Source organism: Natrix helvetica (genome assembly GCF_964273705.1).
Source record: "Natrix helvetica genome assembly, chromosome: 2".
Classification (NCBI taxonomy): Eukaryota; Metazoa; Chordata; class Lepidosauria; order Squamata; family Natricidae; genus Natrix; species Natrix helvetica.
In genome coordinates this window covers 76,298,558-76,318,962 of record NC_138552.1, presented here as the reverse complement: position 1 = coordinate 76,318,962, position 20,405 = coordinate 76,298,558, and the positions used below count along the sequence as shown (strand labels likewise).

The window sequence follows — 20,405 nt, the reverse complement described above, 5'->3', positions numbered from 1 at the left end:
GTATTTATGCCTGAGACAGCTTCACATAGGTTTAAATTTAATATAGTTCCCCTACATTAAATTGAATCCATTTGAAATAAAATTACATTTCTGGAAGCATTGAAATATTAATTTCATTTCCTTGCCCCCCCAAGCTAATGATAAGTTATATAAAATATAACATATATAGCATACACCATATATTCTCTTAAGACTTCGTTCAAGCCTTATGTGAAATGAAACACATCAAGTGTTAAGTAACAAATTAATAAACAGATAGAACATAGTGTTTTAACAACTGTTTATTTAACATAGTATTTCTCCACCAATGACTATGTATTTGCCACGTATCTGAAAAGACAGCTAGCCTGTAATCTAGATATAAGTCAACATGCATAATGAAGATCACACTTATCTCTGCCAACACAGCTTGACGAAAGCAGAAAACCACAAAAACAGACCATGGCTTTGAAAGTAAACATCACTTGTAAAATGAAAAAAAAATGCACACACACAAAAAAAAACTGCTGGCGGTAAAACACTTGTGTTACACTATATGAAGTTTAAGATCTACAAAAGCTTTGTAGGTTCTCCTCCCCATCTCATAGCATAGCAACCTTTCTTGATTCAGTTGTTTTGGAAATAGAGATCAATTTGGATTGAAAAGATTTACATAATTCTTGACCAATTTGAGAATTTGGAAAAAGAGCGATCATCCAGTTTTGAGTTCACACATTCTATAATGGGTTATGATTTGCTTCACCTTCATTTGCTTAATCACCTACAATTGATTGTATTTATATTAATCTATAAATCACCATTTACATACTATGTTTGCTAAATATGTTCAAGGCACAAAGCTAAAGTCATGCAAACTTGATTCTATCTTAGCATGAGTTAATCTTTGCACTAAAGAGTTTGGTCTGTTAGCATTGTTGTTTTAAAAAAAATCATCTTTATTGTTGCAAACAAATCCCAGAAACTATGTGCTGTAAAAGGCTTTTATAGGAAAATATGAAACACAGGTAATCCTAGACTTACAACTACACTTAAGTAAAGTGGCTCAGTAAGTAGCACCTGATATTATGACCCTTTTGGGGGGCATGTTTAAGTGAATACTGCAGTCATTAAGGGAATCTGGCTTCTTCCATTGACCTTGCTTATCAGAAGCCAGCTGGGAAGTTGGCAAATGGCAACCACATTGTTCCTGGAATGCTGCAACTGTTGTAAATACATGCTGTTTGCCAAGCACGTGAATTTTGAGCATGTGACTGTAGGATGCTGCAACAGTTGTAAGTGCGAGGACTGGTTCTAAGTCACTTCTCTCAATGTCATTGTAAGTTCAAACAGTCACAATGTTGTAACAAATGGTTGTTAAGTGGAGGACTACCTGTACTATCTCACAAAGACTTTGGCCAGTGATGTAAAATAGTCTAGACCTTGTTTATATCCAAAACAAACATTCATATATTTACTCCTTTATCATCAGGTTATAATTTTGCAGGAGTTTATTTTGCAAAAGCAAACAATGTCAGAATACCCTTAATGTTTGTTCTTGATGCTTCTCGGCAACAAACAGAACAGTTAGGAAGTTAATGATTTGGGGTCTTTTTCTAGTAGGTTGAAGCACATTTATAAGCATTTATACCAGTAAAATACTTCATTTAATCATACATATAATGCCCAAAATATCATAACTAATATTTTGAAAGGGACAATGAAAAATTACAATTGATTCTGCTCATTGGTTTTAGATTAGTTCTTTAGTTACTATTCAGGTCCATATTTTACGATGATATGACATAAATTTCCATTTCCATTTTTCATAGATATCGATAGTAATCAAAAATTTGTAGAAAATGTTTTGGCAATGTCATCCTCACCCCCCAAAGTCCTCCTCACTCACCTCAGCTTTCAGAAGTAATTAAACACTAGGTACTATTCCTCAATTCAACCTTTAAAAGAAGATTCTTAAGTTGCATGGGAGAACAGAGTTATAGAACTCTATGCAGATGGTGGCTGGTTAAGAACTACTTTGTATAGTAACCATTCGAAGTTACGATGGCACTGAAAAAGTAACTTGATTACTGGTCCTCAATCTTAAAGTGGTCATATGATTGCTGTACGGATGCTTCACCAACATTTACTACATTCACAGGATATCTTAGTCATTTGAAAACCATTTGTGAGCTTCAAAACTGGCTCCAACAAGAAAAATCAATGGAGAAATTAGTAGGTTGCAAGTTGTGGTCATGTGATATCACACTAAACAATCACCAATGATTTGCTTAATGACTGCATTGGACAATAAGCAAATGTCTGACATACTTATGTGTTTTTTAACTAGTGTGTTGCTTAACAATGGAGTTGCAGAGCCCAAAGGTGGTAGTTAAGTGAAGACTACCTTTATTTATACTACCTAACACAAATAATCACACACAACAAATACAGGGGTGACACACTTTTTATTATTTAGAAAATGTAATCAGATTCCATGCTAAGTGAAATGATAACTCAAGTGTTAATGACGGATATTTTGAACTACCCAAATGCTGGAGAGAAAATATTTCCAACAACAAAAAAAACACTAAGACTCTAAGACTCTTCTGTTGCCACAAATGTCTTAAAACCATCTGTCTAATTTATTAATCTGTTATGCTTGCATTGTAATGAAGCAAAATAAGAAAAAGACACATTCTGTTACAATATTCCATTGTACCTCTTTATCTGATCCAGTTCTGAAAGATATACAATTGATGCTTAACAGTGATTTCTTTTTTTAAAAAATCAGATTGTATAAATTGCCAAGGTCTGACCATTTTCAAACTCTATTTTGGCAGCAGAAAATGGATTTTAGCTTAATACATTTAAAAGAAGGCTATGAACAGTGATAAGGTAAGACTACTTCAGTTGCTTTAATAAATAAGCTACCTTAGAAACTAGAAGAAGAAATATAAAAGCTGTAATACTTCTGAACCACTTGGCAGCTTTGGATGGTATCAGTTATAGCATCATTCCTTGCTGTCCTTGTGTAGTGATTGGGATCTTTCCTGTTGGCACATGTTCAGAAAATGGTCCTGGGAGTTACCTTCAAAAAATATTTACAGACAAGACTAATGCCTTTGACAGTAAATATAACTTAACTCCTCCCTCAGGATCAGGTAAATATAATAGGCATTTTAGAACTACAACATGAAACTAATTTAATGATTGTTCTGCCAGGAGTACGAGGCTTAAATACGATTTTAAAAATTAATCACCTGAAAAATTATTTTCTTCAAGGAGCTAAAGAGACATTTTTGTTCTGAATACAGAGCTAAGTATTTTTCTTCTAACACTAATCACTTAAAATTCTTACAATATGAGATGCTAATTTTTCATTTTCCTCCAATGGAAAAATATTTTAGAGAAATATATTTGCCAAAGCAAGACTTTAAAAAACATCAATATCTGTCAATCCCAGGTCCTTGGAAAGGACTTCATAAGTTGATAAAAATGCCAAACCCAGTTTAAACATCTGGCTGATTGTGTGATGAATCAGTAATAAAAAAAAAAAGTAAATCCAATCATTCCCGAGATTGTAAACATTTTTTAAACCTTGCATAAACTATTTTTTTAACTATGGAAACTGCTTTGAGTGTTTCTAAAAAAATATAAATTCTGTCAGTAACATTAAAATTTAAACAAAGAAGTCAAAACAATGCAATTAAAAGCCTGAAGATTGAGAAAATGCCAATCCAATTTGCAGGAACAAAAACTGGATGGAATAAGAAAACCAGCAACAAAATTCAGAATAACTTGGTAGGTTAAAGAACTGAGAAGGAAATAATAGTTAAATTTATGACAGATAAACCCAAAGTTCTTTAATTAGGAAACAAGAATGAAACTCACATCTACAGAATGGAAGAAGCCTGGTTAGGCAGTAATATTTATTTTTTTAAAAAGACTTAGAACATGAAAAACAACAATGTAATCCTCAACAGAAGACTATGTTCTGGTCCTGGTATTTTAAAGATACAAATTGTAACACTTTATGTGTTGCAAGCAGAAACTAAGCAGGGGAAAGGTAGGTTGGAATTCTTGGGGGATATAATTATGATTCTGCTACATACATACAGAATTATCATCTGTCCAGGTAAGTTCATGCTTAAGAGCTCTCTTTAATGTACAAGCCAACTTATTTGTAAAGTGAGCGTAGGTATATTTGCAGTAGGTGGTTTACAGCAAACAATGATTTTAATGCTTGTGGCTTTGTTCTTTTGCAAGATGCATTTGTTCTTTGTAAAAATATGGATTTTATTATTCTTTTCCTCTCTGTGTAATAAGAAAGTTACCTTGAACATATGGATGAAAGCCAGTTTTAAAATTAGCATCGAATTGTATTGCTTAAGCAACACGTACAGCACCCAGAGGCCTAGGTATACAAAAGAGTCGTAGGCATATCTATTCATAACTTGTGGGCTACAAATGATATTTCTACCATTTCCCATCTCCTCTAAAATCTCAGAGTTTTCAAGGCTTAGGTCAGGGGTGTCCAAACTTGGGAACTTTAAGACTTGTGGACTTCAACTCCCAGAATTCTGGGAGTTGAAGTCCACAAGTCTTAAAGTTCCCAAGTTTGGACACCCCTGGCTTAGGTGAACTTAGAATAACATAATAAAAGTCAATGAATAAAATCACATGCAAAGTGGTATAGAATAATTTTAAAAGCTTCTGGAAAGAATTTCAGCTGACATAAACATGTGGAAACTTCACATGAGCCTCCTCTTGACAGGAACAAGTCCAAATCAAGAGTGCAACTACCAAATCACCACCATGAACCAGGATGGGTCTGAAGATGATCTGAATATAAAGTGTCAATGTGCAAGCAGGGGGCCTTTTAGATACTGTACATGACTCCAAATTGGAAACTGACCAGGAATTAGTGGAACTGTTTACATAAGTGGAATTAGTGGGATTGTTTCACAAGTGACAAGAAACATTTCTGAGACTTGGTCTTAATTAAGTAACCGGCCTGCAATATTCTTGATTTCACTTGCTTTCTGAGTCCTGTTGTACTTTTTATACAAGCTACGCAAGTTTGTGAAGAAACTAAATCCTTTAATGAGCTAAATAAAATCCATCTGTTAGTGTGGTTGGTGTACTTTACATTACAGACTCAAGTTGACAGCCATTTATATGTGAAGTAATTGTACAACAACTTCAGTGAACTAACTTTAAAGAGAGAAGGCAAAAAAAATTGATCTAATGTTTCGGGCACTATGTTAGAAAGCAGGAGGCCATGAGTTCAAGTCTCACCTAAGTCATGAAAGTCAGCGGGATGACCTTGGGCTAACCCCTTTCTCTCAGCCTACCTACCTCTCAGGTTGCTGTGGGGAAAAGAGGAAGGATATGTTTGCGGGATACAAATAAATTAAATCAATTAAACCAATCCAATGCTGTAGCAGCTACTTGATTAGCCATGGGAAGAAGGCAGGGAGGAGCCGCAAATATTTAAAATGTCTAATAACTGCTGTCACAGAAGATTTCTAAAGCTGAGAAGCCAGACAAAGGTAAATACAGGCATAGATAACAGGTCTGCAGAGTATTGCTCTAGCTTAAAAAGAAAGAGCACTGAACTTATTTTAAAGAGATATGCCTTTTTTACATTACGAAAGATACAGCATTTAAAACTGCAACTGGGTATGTAACTTATCAGCCAAACTTACTTCACCGAGTTGTCATTATATATAAAATAGAAGGCAAGACTATTATGTATGTTTGACACCTTGATTAATTAAAAAAAAAACCTTCGAATAAAAACCTAATAATAAATAGTACACTCCATGTCTAATTTATAAACTTTACATTAAAAAAAACGTTCTGCAGCACTTTCCATAATTCAAAATATCCCAAGGAAAAGATCACTTGGATGAGATGCATATATTTTAAAACACAGCTGAATTTCAAGTCTTTTTACACATGCCGCCTGTAGGTTTTCTTAATTTTAAATTGAATCTGATCATCAAATTCATCAGCCTTCTCTTCTTCGGTGCAATCTGTACTTGTGTGAAGTGAAATTACTACAAATTAACATCTTAGGCATCAGCAAGTTTCACTATGTTGATTACGCTCCAAGTTCCTACTGCAACTCTGTCTTTGCAACGTCAGCTTTTCTTTTCCTGTATGGCAACAGCGACAACTAGACATCCCAAAAGCATTAATCAAAAACCCCATTAGTACTCCAAAAGATCCCCCGTTTCTCCTCAGTGGCACGTTGAGTGGCATATGACCTGACGGCTTTATCATTAGGCAATATATCATCAATGATTTCATGTTTTATCCATATGGTTTTCTTGGTAAAAAATATAGGAACAGTTTACATCAAGGGTGTCAAACTCATGTCGTCACTGCATCTTCTTATATTGCTGCTGCTTTATATAGGTGTCTTGTCTGTTTGCTTGGATGACCTTCATTTCTTAGGTGACCTAGCTGGGGATATATATTCTTGGCATACATTCCTGTCATTCTTTGCTGATCCTTCCAGGAATGTCCCCTTGCCACAACAGAATATTACCTAAAGTAAAAGGTAAAGGTCCCTCTTACACATATGTGGTAGTCATTCCCGATGCTAGGGGGTGGTGCTCATCTCCGTTTCAAAGCTGAAGAGCCAGCGCTGTCCGAAGACGTCTCCGTGGTCATGTGGCCGGCATGACTAAATGCTGAAGATGCACAGAATGCTGTTACCTTCCCACCAAAGGTGGTCCCTATTTTTCTACTTGCATTTTTACATGCTTTCAAACTGCTAGGTTGGCAGAAGCTGGGACAAGTAATGGGAGCTCACTCCGTTACGTGGCGCTAGGGATTCGAACCGCTGAACTGCCGACCTTTCTCATTGTCTTAGCCACTGAGACACTGCGCCCCCTAGAATATTGCCTATAACATTGCAAAAATGCTAAGAACAAGAATCATGAAAACAATCAAACTCTTTCCAGCCACAAAGGTAAATATGAAGATACTTAATGGAATATAAAAGTTACTATACAAGGTGGTGTTATGAAGTTAGATACTACCTCATGGCAACAACTAAACAGTTAATGCTGAATTTTAGTCTTTCAGTCAAATATTACATAAGTCTTAAAGCAGTTAAAGCATTCAACACTGTTCTGGCAAAAAATGTCATTAGTTTTCAGATTCATAAAATTTATCCAGCTTACCCAGATTATTTTGCAGATGCTCAGTTTACTTCTAAAGTTTAAAAATAGGCAATATTGAACACAGAGTTTCTTATTTTGTTCAGATTTTACACAGAAGGGACACACTATAACCTATTATTCAAAATAATATGTTGCACTCTCCCATCAAATACTAACACAGCACCTCAAAATTTAAGCCACAAAGTTACAAGAAAATTCCAAAAGCAAACTATGTGTCTTACTTTTAAAGGAAATTCTGTAGCTGACAGTAATGTCTGATTTGGTCATCTATTAGATTACACTGAAAAGATCAAGACAGCATCATAAATTCTCACTGACTGTACATCTTTCTACAAAAGCATCATGGCATATCAGATATGCATGTGTGGAAGGTGTGTGTGTGTGACTTTCACTGTATACATCTGATTCAGGATCACCCTATTTTTTCTTGGTTAAAATAGTATACAGTGTAATTTTTGTAACTGCTTAGAAGTTAAGTAGTCAAAATTATATAAAGAGACTGTTCTATTTGTAAGGAATATTTTTAATGTGCATTGTTACATTGAAAAGTCCTCAATAAATCTGAAAATAATTAGGTCAAAACAAATAATATCACAACTCAATTTTTTCCTAAACAGTCCAATTCAACTCTTAACTGAATAGTCTACAGATACAGATTAATGTTTTGCTTAAGGGAAAATTATGTTGTCATTAGCAAGCACATAAATTATGAAAAATACTATGTCATAATAAACATTAGCCTTTAGCTGCAGCAAAGTTCAGATTAAAAAATATATGTGTGTTTGCTGACATAATTTTCATCTTACAAAAATATATATTTTCATTTACAAAAATTTCATAAATATACCATGTTCTGCCACCTATTTAATAATGAAGGTATTCAATTTTTTAAATTGTGAGTTAATATCAAGGAAACTGAAAAAGAACCATTATGGATTAAGATCCTCAAAGTTTCCATTCCTAGCATAAACTTCTCATTTTTAAAAAAAATCTGTTGGTAAGCAAAACAAAATCTGAGAAATATAGCAGCTGCTTAGTTCACAGGAGTCTTCCCTGTTAGAGATATAAGGCTGCTGAAAAGTTTGTGAATCCTTTCAAATTTTTACTGTTTCTGTTAAAAAGTATGACTTAAAACATGATCTGTTTCCCACACAAGTTCTAAATCAAAATAAAGAGAAACCAATTAAATGAGTAATTTAAAAAAAAAAAGTCATTGATTTATTAAGGAAAATGATCCAAAGCTACATATTTGTGTGTGGCAAAAGCCTATGAACCTCTAGGATTATCAGTTCATTTGAAGAAGAGTCAGATGCTCCAATCAATGAGATAGTGATCAGATGTGAGGTTCTGCCTTATTTAAAGAACCACATTCTGGGTATGTAATTTCTAAGTTTAAACTTCACAACATAGGAATGCAGAAATCTGTTAAAATTAACACCACTGCCCAACCCACCACTGCATGGTGGAGGGAAGTATGCAGTGGAGTACCCCAAGGCTCTGTTTTAGGCCCAGTATTCTTCAACATCTTCATCAATGATTTGGATGAGGGAATAAATGGGGAACTCATCAAATTTGCAGATGATACCAAGCTGGCAGGAATAGCCAACACTCCAGAAGACAGGCTTAAAATACAGAAGGATCTTGACAAACTTGAACATTGGGCACTATCTAATAAAATGAAATTCAATGGTGAAAAGAGTAAGGTTCTACATTTAGGCAACAAAAACGGAATGCACAGGTACAGTATAGGTGATACCTTGCTCAGTAGTAGTAACTGTGAAAGGGATCTTGGAGTCCTAGTGGACAACCATTTAAATATGAGCCAGCAGTGTGCAGCAGCTGCCAAAAAAGCCAACACAGTTCTAGGCTGCATCAACAGAGGGATAGAATCAAGATCACGTGAAGTGTTAATACCACTTTATAATGCCTTGGTAAGGCCACACTTGGAATACTGCATTCAGTTCTGGTCGCCACGATGTAAAAAAGATGTGGAGACTCTAGAAAGAGTGCAGAGAAGAGCAACAAAGATGATTAGGGGATTGGAGACTAAAACATATGAAGAACGGTTGCAGGAACTGGGTATGTTTAGCTTAAGAGAAAGAAGGACTAGGGGAGACATGATAGCATTGTTCCAATATCTCAGAGGTTGCCACAAAGAAGAGGGAGTCAAACTATTCTCCAAAGCACCTGAGGGTAGAACAAGAAGCAATGGGTGGAAACTAATCAAGGAGAGAAGCAACTTAGAACTGAGGAGAAATTTCCTGACAGTGAGAACAATTAATCAGTGAAACAGCTTGCCTCCAGAAGTTGTGAATGCCCCAACACTGGAAGTCTTTAAGAAGATGTTGGATAGCCATTTGTCTGAAACGGTATAGGGTTTCCTGCCTAGGCAGGGGGTTGGACTAGAAGACCTCCAAGGTCCCTTCCAACTCTACTATTGTATTATTGTATTGTCTTTGCGGCCATGTCAACACACTGCTTCATTCACTACCTTTTAGTGTTTAAACCCTGCATGCTTGTCTTATGAGAAGCTCAATTCCATCAATAACTTTCTTAGTTTTCTTCTTCCCCATTAATTTTCTCTTCATACAGTTCTTTTGAATTCAAGCCTCATTCTCTCCATGTTCCTAAAGATGCATGTTTAATATGCATCTTTCATGTTAGTAATTCATTTCTGTACCCAATTTGTAGTCTTTCAGCACTCAATCATTAACACTATTTTTCTTGTACTACCTCACTTAAGTACTCCATATTGAACTCAATTTACCTTTATGCTTCTCCTGACATGAAAGAGAAAACAAACATACAATGCCACATGTCATATGTCTACAAGAAGTACTTATTAGAAAAGAACATAAACATTTTTTGGAACATGTAAAACTGGGAAATCTATATACGGCACTTGCCTGTCAAAGTAGAAGAGATCTATTCACTTGTTATTTATATGCATAAACAGAGAAATGTTTAAATCACATGTTTGAGATGAAGAAAAAGTTTCTCAAAGAGATATTCATCAGTTGCATTATTATTATTATTATTATTATTATTATTATTATTATTATTATTATTATTATTATCATCATCATCATCATCATCATCATCATCCCTCAAGTTGCTGAGCAAGATTAAAGGAGCAAAACCTATACAAATGTCAGTGCAGTCACTTTAATACCAGTCTTGGGTAACACAGAATCTTGGAATCTATAAGAGGAATTTCACAGCCTCATTTAAAGTAAGTTATTTAAAACTGAATCTCTCTGACTGGTTTGAATTTTTTAATGAATGTACATTGAAGTATGATTACTGAACAACGACCATAATAAACTGTACAATTATCAAAATCCATTAAATAACTCAGTGCCTTTAAATTTTTGTAACAAACATGCTTCAAATACATAGTTCCCTTTTCTAAAATAAAACCAATTATCTTCTTCGGTACTCTTGTCCCTCAGCAATTCTAAGAAAAAATATATTCAGAAATGAAAACTTATGAGTCAGAGATTCTCCATTAATTTTACCGTAACTCTGTTAAAACATATGTATTTCTGGAACCAAAGCTTATACAGCCAGGTCACATAGACCTGCCTATTTGTAGTCATTAGAACCATACCACTTATTCAGAATATGGCAAGCTCTTTAGAGAGGTTTACAATTGTTTACAAATTGTTCAGAGTTCCTGTCTAAAGTTTGTCCACCACTCAATTTATGACAGAATGTTTACAATGTATTAACAGCTACCACTAGCTCAGAAAACTGTATAATGGATATCAGCATTAAAAATGGCAGATTACGCAGTCTGAGAATTTAATGCCAATGATGTCACAAGACAACTGATGCATTTACAAAAGCTAAGGCATAATGCTGCATAATTCTGGCTTATAATTCATAATGAAAACTGTTCCTATTACTAACCTCTCCCATTCAGCATTAAGGGGAAGTAATTAGATATAAAAATATTAATGGACCAATAAAAATATATATGTTTAGAATTTTTAGGATTGTCTCTAACTTGAAATCAAAACTTGTTAGAAAAATGACATTTTGGCTTCTTAGAAGAAAGAGAAGTTAAGATTCTATTCCAATATAATTTCTGTTTTAATTTGTTAGTCAAACTCACTTTCAATAGAAATAACAAGATACATCTGTGAATAATAATCCAGAATTTTAGCTTAAAACAGAGAAGCTAGAATTGAAGAGCCAGAGCAATGATTCTGATTAAATGACATGCACTTTTATGAAAATAGCTCACTTGAAGCCCAGTAACTTAACTATAACATTAATTAATTCTTTAAATGCACACTTTTTTGCTATATTCTATTATTAAATAGCTCTTCTTTATTTTCTTGTTTACTATAGAAAATAAAAAGTATGTTGCATTCTATTTCAACTTTCTATAATTGTATAGGTTCAATGTAGACTCTATAGTCCAAAATTAAAGTTTCAAAATCTAAGGGAAATCCAATAAAAGCAAAAGCAAAATCTCAAATGTTATCTTAAAAAATAAATACTGTTCAGCTACTGAACAGTTCAGAAGAAAATTATACTTTACTGAGAGGATAAGATAAATTAATTGGACTCAATTACACATGGGATACTGGACAGAAAAAATGGATTCAGCTGCGTACTGGACATTCAACATAACTTTGATAGTATTGAACAAAACAGTATTTCATTCAACAAAAAAAATACTGTTGTTGCACTAAAATCTCTAAAAGCAGCTTAGAAATATGCCTGCATGTGGCAAATCCAAATAACGTAACAAAATTATCTGAAAACAACTCAATAATCAGCTTTAAATATGCATTGAGTCTATTAACAATTCATAAAATATTTTAACTTACTTTGTGGGTATATTTATGCCACAAGAATAAAATAATCTTTTTCCATAACATAATTACTTTTTATTTCATCCCTATCAAAAGCTAATGTTTTAAAATATTTTGTCAATCATAAAAGACCATAAAAGCTACAGAACCTTTTAAAGTAACATTTGCAATTAACTGGTACTGAAATGTAAACATTGCCCAGAAGATATTTCAGCAACCTTAGCCATTTTATTAGCTTTGCAAGTGCCAAACTCTTTAGAAAGTATTCCACTCAAGATCAGACTTTAACTCTTGTGTTACTGATATTAGCAACTCTAGAGAGCAAATATAATGTAGCATCCTGTATTATTTCAGTTTTTCAATTGATCAAAACTATTTCTAGTTCATAAGCTTGGATAGTGAGATAGGCAGCATACATATTTAATAAAATAAATTTAGTAAATAAATAAACTTTTGAAGTTTTCTTTACCATCTCAGTAAAACCGAATTCCTGTTCTTTGGAAGGCTTAATATTTAATACAAAAACTACACCATTTGCATCAAAGGGGCTACAAGGACCCACTGGTGTCAGGTAAATATCCTTACAAAGCCCAGGTCCTCTTATCCCCACTACCCAATTTCTACATATATATTCTCTCTGAATCACCCTGCTGCTTTCTTTATACACATTGTCTTCAGATTATGACCACTCATTCAGTAACAATTCAAAATGTGATGGTGCTGAGAGGGGAATATGACAGTCCTCAGAATTTTGGTCATCATGGAATGCCCACAATCACACTGATCACAATTTCCAATTTTCCCTGCCCAGCAACCAGGATGGCCAGAATTCATTCATTTATTTATTAAACCATTTTTATGGCCGCCAAACTGACACACTGCAACTCTGCATAAAAATTTAAACATATCAAAGATTAAAAACATTAAACATTAAAAAAACAATACACCCTACTTCCCAGCCACCCCCACCCCCCCCACACAAGCAACAATACAATCATATCAAGCACTTGATTGGCTCCATATCTGCTTGAAATCCTCAGCCTGCAGACAGAACCAGGTCTTCAGAGCCTTCCTGAAAAGTAACAAAGTAGAAGCCAATCTTATCTTTGGGGATATTTTCCATAGGGAGGGAGCTACCACTGAGAAGGCCCTTTTTCTTGGTTCCCACCAGGTGCATTTCCTGCATAGATGGGACCTACAACATGCCCTGCCTTCCTGGTAGGTTGGGTAGATATAACTGGAGAAAGGCAGTCCTTGCCATTACAATTCCAGTCCCAATTACCACTGTAACCCACAGAGTACCTGTAGGTGGGATGGAAATAAGAGAAGGCATATGATCCCCCCCCCCGCTTTATTTCCATATTTAAAAGATGGGAGAAAAATAAAAGATAATTTAATTATTATGATCCACTCTCTTGCACTTGACCTGCATTTTAACACCTGGAAGAGAGACTACTCAAAGAAACTAGCTCTTTCTATTCGTTCTTGCAAAAGGATCACTCTGAAACTTTCAGCTTTAACCTCAATCAGATAATTATTTCTCTTTTTTGTCATAGTTGGTTCTCAGTATCTGCTAGACCCTTAATCCTCATTAATATCTGACCTTCCTTTACTGATGCTGAAGCAGCCCTGGGGTGGCAGAGGAAAGAAAAGGTTGCAGGACTGTAAAACTTGCCCAACAAAGCAAACACCATACAGTCCTCACCACTGTGACAGAGGGAGGAGAGGTTCCTGGTGCTGTTAGTAATTAATAGGAACAATTTAAATAAACACAGTGCTGTTTTATTATAGTCCTAGTATCTCCTTTCACATCCTCTTGCTTCAGTAGCCATCCTGCAAATTCCCAATTAGCCAGCATTACAAGAATTTCCTGCAATGCAAGTGTTTCTTGCACATATCCTTTCTTTCTTAATGTTTATTTAGGGGTGGGGTTTTTTTGTCAGAAATCTCATTCCTGCCTTGCCTTAGATTTATGCTGGACGTTGGAGATATCTGTTGGGGTTCAGTATGCCCCCTCAGTATGGTTTCTGTTGAATAGAAAGGAAACAGTATCTAAGACAGCATTTGTCAGTTTCTCATGGACAGGTATGGCCTATCTGAAATCAAAAGAAAAGTCTTTTTAACAGTTGTCTCTGGAAGTAATACAGGCACTGAATGTCCTGTGTCAATGTATACATTTTCCTTTTTCCAGCTTTGGAAGTTCTCATTTCGGGAATGGAACTAAATTATTAGGAACTAAATAAAATCCTTTGGGTTGAAGTATATAATATTTTTATCTAATCAGGAATGCAATAAAGATCCCAAGGGCTACTTTTATCTCCCAGAGCATGCAGCAAAATGGGAGCAGAAAGGTTTTGGCCATATCGAAAGTCTAGGTAAGGGGAAGAACAAAACAAATGAAAGCTTCAGAAATATTAGACCTTACTGAGTGGAACACTTCACTTCCAGGGACGTGCGGTCAGGGGAGGCAGGGGAGGCAGAGCCTCACCGCTCTCATCATGAAAATAAAAAAAAAGGGAAAAGGCGCTGAGGAGCCTTCTGCACATCTGGTCCGGGAATGGGAGCACGTGTGCAGGAGGCTCCTCTAGCCTCAGCCTCTCTCCTGCACCGTGGTCCCATTCCCCGCATTCCTGAGTCAACATGAAGGGGACTGCAGTTCGCGCTGATGACGTCACCAGCCTCACCAGCCATAAACCTCACTGCACGTCACTGTTCACTTCAGTCTTAATGAAGAGAGAGTTTCCTGTATTTGTGGCTTATGATTGTCTTCATTAGGCATAAGGCCTTCATGCTGGAACAAATGAAAATGTACATGCTTCCTACCAGCGATGCTAAGCTGTGATGATATGGCAATTTACTGAACTTTGGCATCTGAAAGAGCCAATCAACAAGTTTACCATGACTACATATATGACCTCATCACTTTATTATTCTGCTACATGCAACAGTATAATGGTCAATGCCTATGAACATCATAACCTCACATTGTAATGTCTTACAAGGAGAACAGAACTATCTGTTTAAGGCAACATGCTGAGAAGTTTTTGGCTGCTCTTCAAAAGGAAGATGGGATGTGTTTCCTATGTGCTCTTAATGCAACAAGACTGTTTACATCCTGACCAAAATGCCTTATTTAAAAAGGTGCCTTTATGTATAAAGCAGACATGTTGATTAGACACTTAATCCTCATTTATATCTAACCTTCCTTTGCTGATGCCTAAAATAAGCAACTTTGGGGGTGGAGGGGAAAAAAGATGTTGCAGGGCTATGCAACTGCCCAATGAAAGCAACCTCTTCATTACTGGAACTCATCCTGGCAGATAAGTTTCTGATGCTGTAATTAATGGGGACAGTTTAAATAAACATGCTGCTTTATTTCAGTTCTGGCACCTCTTTTAATATTCTTCTGCCTTGGTATGTATCCTGCAATTTCTAAGGTAGCCCGCAACAGAGGGATTTCAGGAAAAAAAATCCATCTTCTTTTTAAATCATTTTATGTGGATTCACCTCCTTTTGCGCTGCCTTTTCTGCCATACCAAAGGGTGGTACCAATTATGCCCAACAAAGAATATAAATCTGTTCTACACTAATTATGCCTTCTATGAGTTCACTACTATCTATCTCTGTCCATCACTGGGTGCCCTTCAACTGTGCTGGACACATTCATTTTCTTTACTCCCAGCTCTTGTTCCAAAAAATGTCCAGGTTCGGTTTATGGTCACTCACACTCACAGCCTGTTATGACAAATGGCTCTTGTAAACCGACCACCCTTTCTAGATGAGGTTCCCAGATAAGTACAGCTAAAGCAGATGAGACATATAATTCTGATCAACAGCCAGGAAATAATTAGCAACACATATACATTATTTTCAACCAAACACTGAGGCACAGAGACACAGAAACAATGAATTTTAAAGTAGCCTCCAAACTTTACTGGTTACAATGTACATTTCTTCCCATACACTCATTTCCACTTATTTGATTGTTCCTTTAGCCTGGTATTGGGAATTGTAAGTATTCTACATAAACAGCTTACTTTCTTAAAGTCCTTTCCTCCCCAACCTTTCCACTATGAAGAGGGAGGGGGAAAGTGCTTTTTATAAGTAATCTCTCCTTTGCCAGATTTTTTCCTGGCGGTGCATTGTTTTCATTGTGTAGAAGAGCAAACAACTCTTTTAATCCCTTTCTCGCCAAATTCTCTGCTCTATGAGGAGGAGAAAAAGTCAGGCAAAGGGAGAGATTGCCTACAGAAATAGTTTATTGTCCCCTCAAGAATGGAAAGATTGGAGAGAAAGGAATTTCAAGAGGGTACTGAAAGCTATTTGCATAGTGCATCTGCAGCTCCCAGGCCCGGCATAAATACATTGCTTTTGATGCGTAGAAGAGTTAATTCTCCTGCAAACCCTTCCTCTCCAACCTATACTCTGCAACAGAGGGGGGGAAAGTGACAAGTCAGGCATAAAATATGTACTGACTGTAATGCCGATCATATGAGTAATGCTTTGAAGACGATAAATGTTCTTAAATTGCCTGTAATGTTGAAGGTCATAAATAAGAACTACTTGTAATTATATATAGGATTGAGTGTTTCTGTCAAGTTGGGTCTCTTTGTCTTCTTCAGATGACTTTTCTTCTTTGATCCTTAGAGATCCTTATGTTTCTTTATGTCCTCCTTATGTTTCTTCTCCAAGGTAACTTTTTGAGGAGATTGACTTAGTCCTCTCTGCTTAAGTGCTTCACCTTTAGGTTATGGCTGCTTCACCTAGTCTCACACTCCAATGATCTTTGCCAGGTATTTGTATGTATAAATATGTAAATATGCATGTACATATGTACACAGTCAAAGTCCTAAACAGTGTGCTTGATATAGATATGAAAAAATATGTTCATCTGGATATTTTACATTGTTTCCTATAAACAAAGTAACACTACTCAATATTACAGTACCATCTCTAAAAAAAAAAACCACCTTCATTTAGTTGTAGTCTGGAGACACATTCTTCTCCCCAGGTGAACTTTAAATGTCCAGGATGTAATATAACTATTATTTATTTAAATCTCAGATCATTCCATAATCATTTTAAAAGTCCAGAAGATATAACACTTCTTTTTTTGTTTCCTTATTTTTCAAGAGCAGTGTCATTCTGATTTTATTCTCTAATACATTATATATATAATTCTCTAATACATTATCATAAATTATATATTATTCTCTAATACATTATATATATATAGACCCGAATACAACAAAACCAGCGTGTGTGTGTATATATATATATATATATATATATATATATATATATATATATATATATATATATATATATATATATATATATATATATATATATATATATATATATATATATATATATATATAATGTATTAGAGAATAAAATCAGATTCATGGTTATCAGATTGGCTGTCCACTATGTTGTAAATTGATATCCTTCATAAGCTTATCAATGTGTGTGTGTGTGTACACACACACACACACACACACACTGATAAGCTTATGAAGGATATCAATTTACAACATAGTGGACAGCCAATCTGATAACCATGAATCTGGATCATGGTTAGACAGGTAAGCTAGGTAAGACAGCTACTTCTGTGTCCTTCCCAACTTAAAATAATATATGCAAAACTGTGGAAAGATTGTATTTTTCTCTCTCCACAGCTATAAACAGGCCTGAGGAGGCTGTTCTATCAGAGAACTCTCTATCTTGCTTTTAATTTTTGTTTAAATACGGAGAGTTACACCACAGAGTATTCATTACATCCATTCAGAATTCATATTGTTGTTTGTGAACCAGCAGTTCCTCTGTAGATTTATAATACTAAAAAAAAAACCTGTACTACTAAATCTCCAACATTATAATGTGTGATCATTCCCTACGAAGTACTCATACCTTCCTAGAGTTGCAATTCAACTTTTGAAAAGGAGAAGGGTAGATGAAGAAGTCTATCAGATCAAACAAAAAGAAACAGTGATAAATACCGTATTTTTTGGAGTATAAGATGCACCTTTTTTCCTCAAAAAAGAGGCTGAAAATTTGGGTGTGTGTTATACATCAAATACAGCATTTTTTGCCTCCCAAAGCCCCACCCCCTTCACCAAAATGGCTGTGCATACCCTTATGGAGGCTTTCAGAGAGCTCCAGGGGGCCGAGGAAGGCAGAAATAAGCAAAAAAGGGCCGTTTTTGGCCCCCCAGCCCTCAGCAGCACTCTATAAGCCTCCATAAGGCTATGCATGCATTTTTTTGACAAAAAGCGGGCCATTTTTTGCTAGTTTTTGCCCCCTTCCTGGAGCAGTCTGCAAGCCTCCCCCAAGGCTATTCATGCCCTTTTTTTAAAAAAAAAAAACAGGCCCATTTATGCAAAAAACGGCCCGTTTTCGCAAAAAAAGGGCCGTTTTTGGGAGGTTTGCAGAGTGCAAAAAAAATTTTTTTTTCCTTTTGAAAAGCTCTTTAACTGATTGATGAGAATTACATTGATCAAGTGCTGGGCCAGCAGAAACAAAATTAGGTGCTGCTGATTGTCAGCGATTTCCTTCTCCAGCACATGGATAAATACACCTGGAAACATCTACCTACCTACCTACTCTCCCTCCCTCCCTTCCTACCTACTGTATTTCTCTTTCTATCTCTCTCTTTCTATTTCTCTCTCTCTATCCCTCTACCTACCTACTCTCTCTCTACCTCCCTCCCTATCTATTGTATTTCTCTCTCTCTTTCTATTTCTCTCTCTCTATCCCTCTATCTACCTACTTACCCACACACACACACACACACACACTCTCCCCCTACCTACCTACTGTATTTATCTATCTTTCTCTATTTCTCTCTCTCTCTCCCTTTACCTACCTACCTACCTTACTACTCTCTCTCTCTCTCCCTACCTGCCTACTGTATTTCTCTCTCTTTCTCTCCCTCTCTATCCTTCTATCCACCTACCTACTTTTTTAAAAAAAAATGCCTCTTCAAAACCTGGGTGCGTCTTATACTCCGGTGCGTCTTATACTCCAAAAAATACGGTACATCAGTTTCCTAAAGTTGGTGCTACAGAAAATGTTGATTCTGGCTAGATTCTCATATGCCAAATCGTGGATTTGTCACTTGTGCCAAGAGCATGTTATGGTGCAAGCACAGCCAGATTGGCTGCAAACCACAACGTCTTACAATCACTCTGAGCAAAGACGTTTGCCACCCACTCTTTTTCTTCCCCCACTGACAAGCCACAGGACCTTTGTCTCCTTTTGAGACTCATTTCTAGAATGTCAGTTTTATAAGGGGGGAGGGAGGGGAGAGAGGCCAAAATCAAGTCACACAAGTTATCTTTGAAAAAAAGAATCTCCCTAAGGTCTGGGACAGGTCACCCCAAAGTTTTAAATATTTAAAAATGCATGCTATCTCTTAGGAGGGCGTTATTGTTTTTTTTTTTAAAGCCACATCCTTGGGGTTAAAAAAAAAAAAGAAAAATATGAAAGAGAAGCGTTAAGAGGCCTCTTCTAACCGCGGACGACTTCATCTCGCCTAAGGCTTTGACAGCCTCAAATAAGAAAATGGTCGGGTTTTTTTTTTTTTAAGGCGGAAGAAAAGGACACCCCCGGAGCTTCTATCAAATTTGTCCCCCGGCTTATTCTGACACATTAGAGGCCATCTTTCGGTTTCGCTTTTATACCCAGAGGCGAGGGGGATTTTTGAGGGGTAGGCGGAATTAAAAAAAAAAATACCCCAAGCTGATCTTTCTCTGCCCTTAGAATAAATGTCAACGACAAGCACGAATGACCTGCAACTTCCCCGCCCTTTTCCTTAAAAATAAATGTCAAACATTAAAATAAAAAAACACCATACACGCACAACCTGATTATTGCCCGGTTACTTAATAAAACCTCGGAGAGCACCAAAAACTCCCAACAGCTCAATCCTGGAGAGGTTTTTTTAACAATGGAGTGGGATGGGGAAAAAAACCCTAAAAAACCCCCAAACTTTTTTGCCTTTTGCAAAAGTGGCATCTTAAAACCGGCCGTCCCGCTCCCGCTGCTCCTGCAATTAATTGCGGGCGAGTCCCCACGGATACTTGAACCAAAACGGGCGCCCGGAGAAGTTAACTCACCCGGGTTTCGGTGGTGTCGGCGGAGAGCTTCCTCCCCAAGCTCTCCGAGGAACGGCTCCAAGTTTCCCTCCGCCCGGAGGAGGAAGAGGAGCTGCTGCTGTTGCTGCAATTGCTGCTGCTCCTCGGCCGCCTGCCAGCCACTGCCGAGCTCGGCCTTCAGCGGCGGTTTGCAGGCTCCGTTTCTTTTGCTCGCTCGCTCGTCAGGTCCGCCTTTCCTGCTTGCTGGTCTTCCGGAGGGAGGGGAGAGAGAGAAAAAGAACAGCCGCTGCCACCGCTTCCGCACA

At 36.4% G+C, this 20,405-nt stretch overlaps 1 protein-coding gene across 2 annotated transcripts in view; it reads right to left on the bottom strand.

The window, feature by feature from the left end:
- JAK2 (Janus kinase 2) overlaps positions 1–20,405 on the bottom strand; it is an 86,608-nt gene extending 66,203 nt beyond the window's left edge. Inside the window, exon 1 of one of the 2 annotated variants that reach the window (XM_081941585.1) lies at positions 20,122–20,405. The gene's annotated coding sequence lies outside the window, so the exon portion shown is untranslated. Of the gene's footprint in view, positions 1–1,885; positions 2,032–20,121 lie in introns of those variants that run through there. The other variant, XM_081941586.1, reaches the window with a different exon arrangement.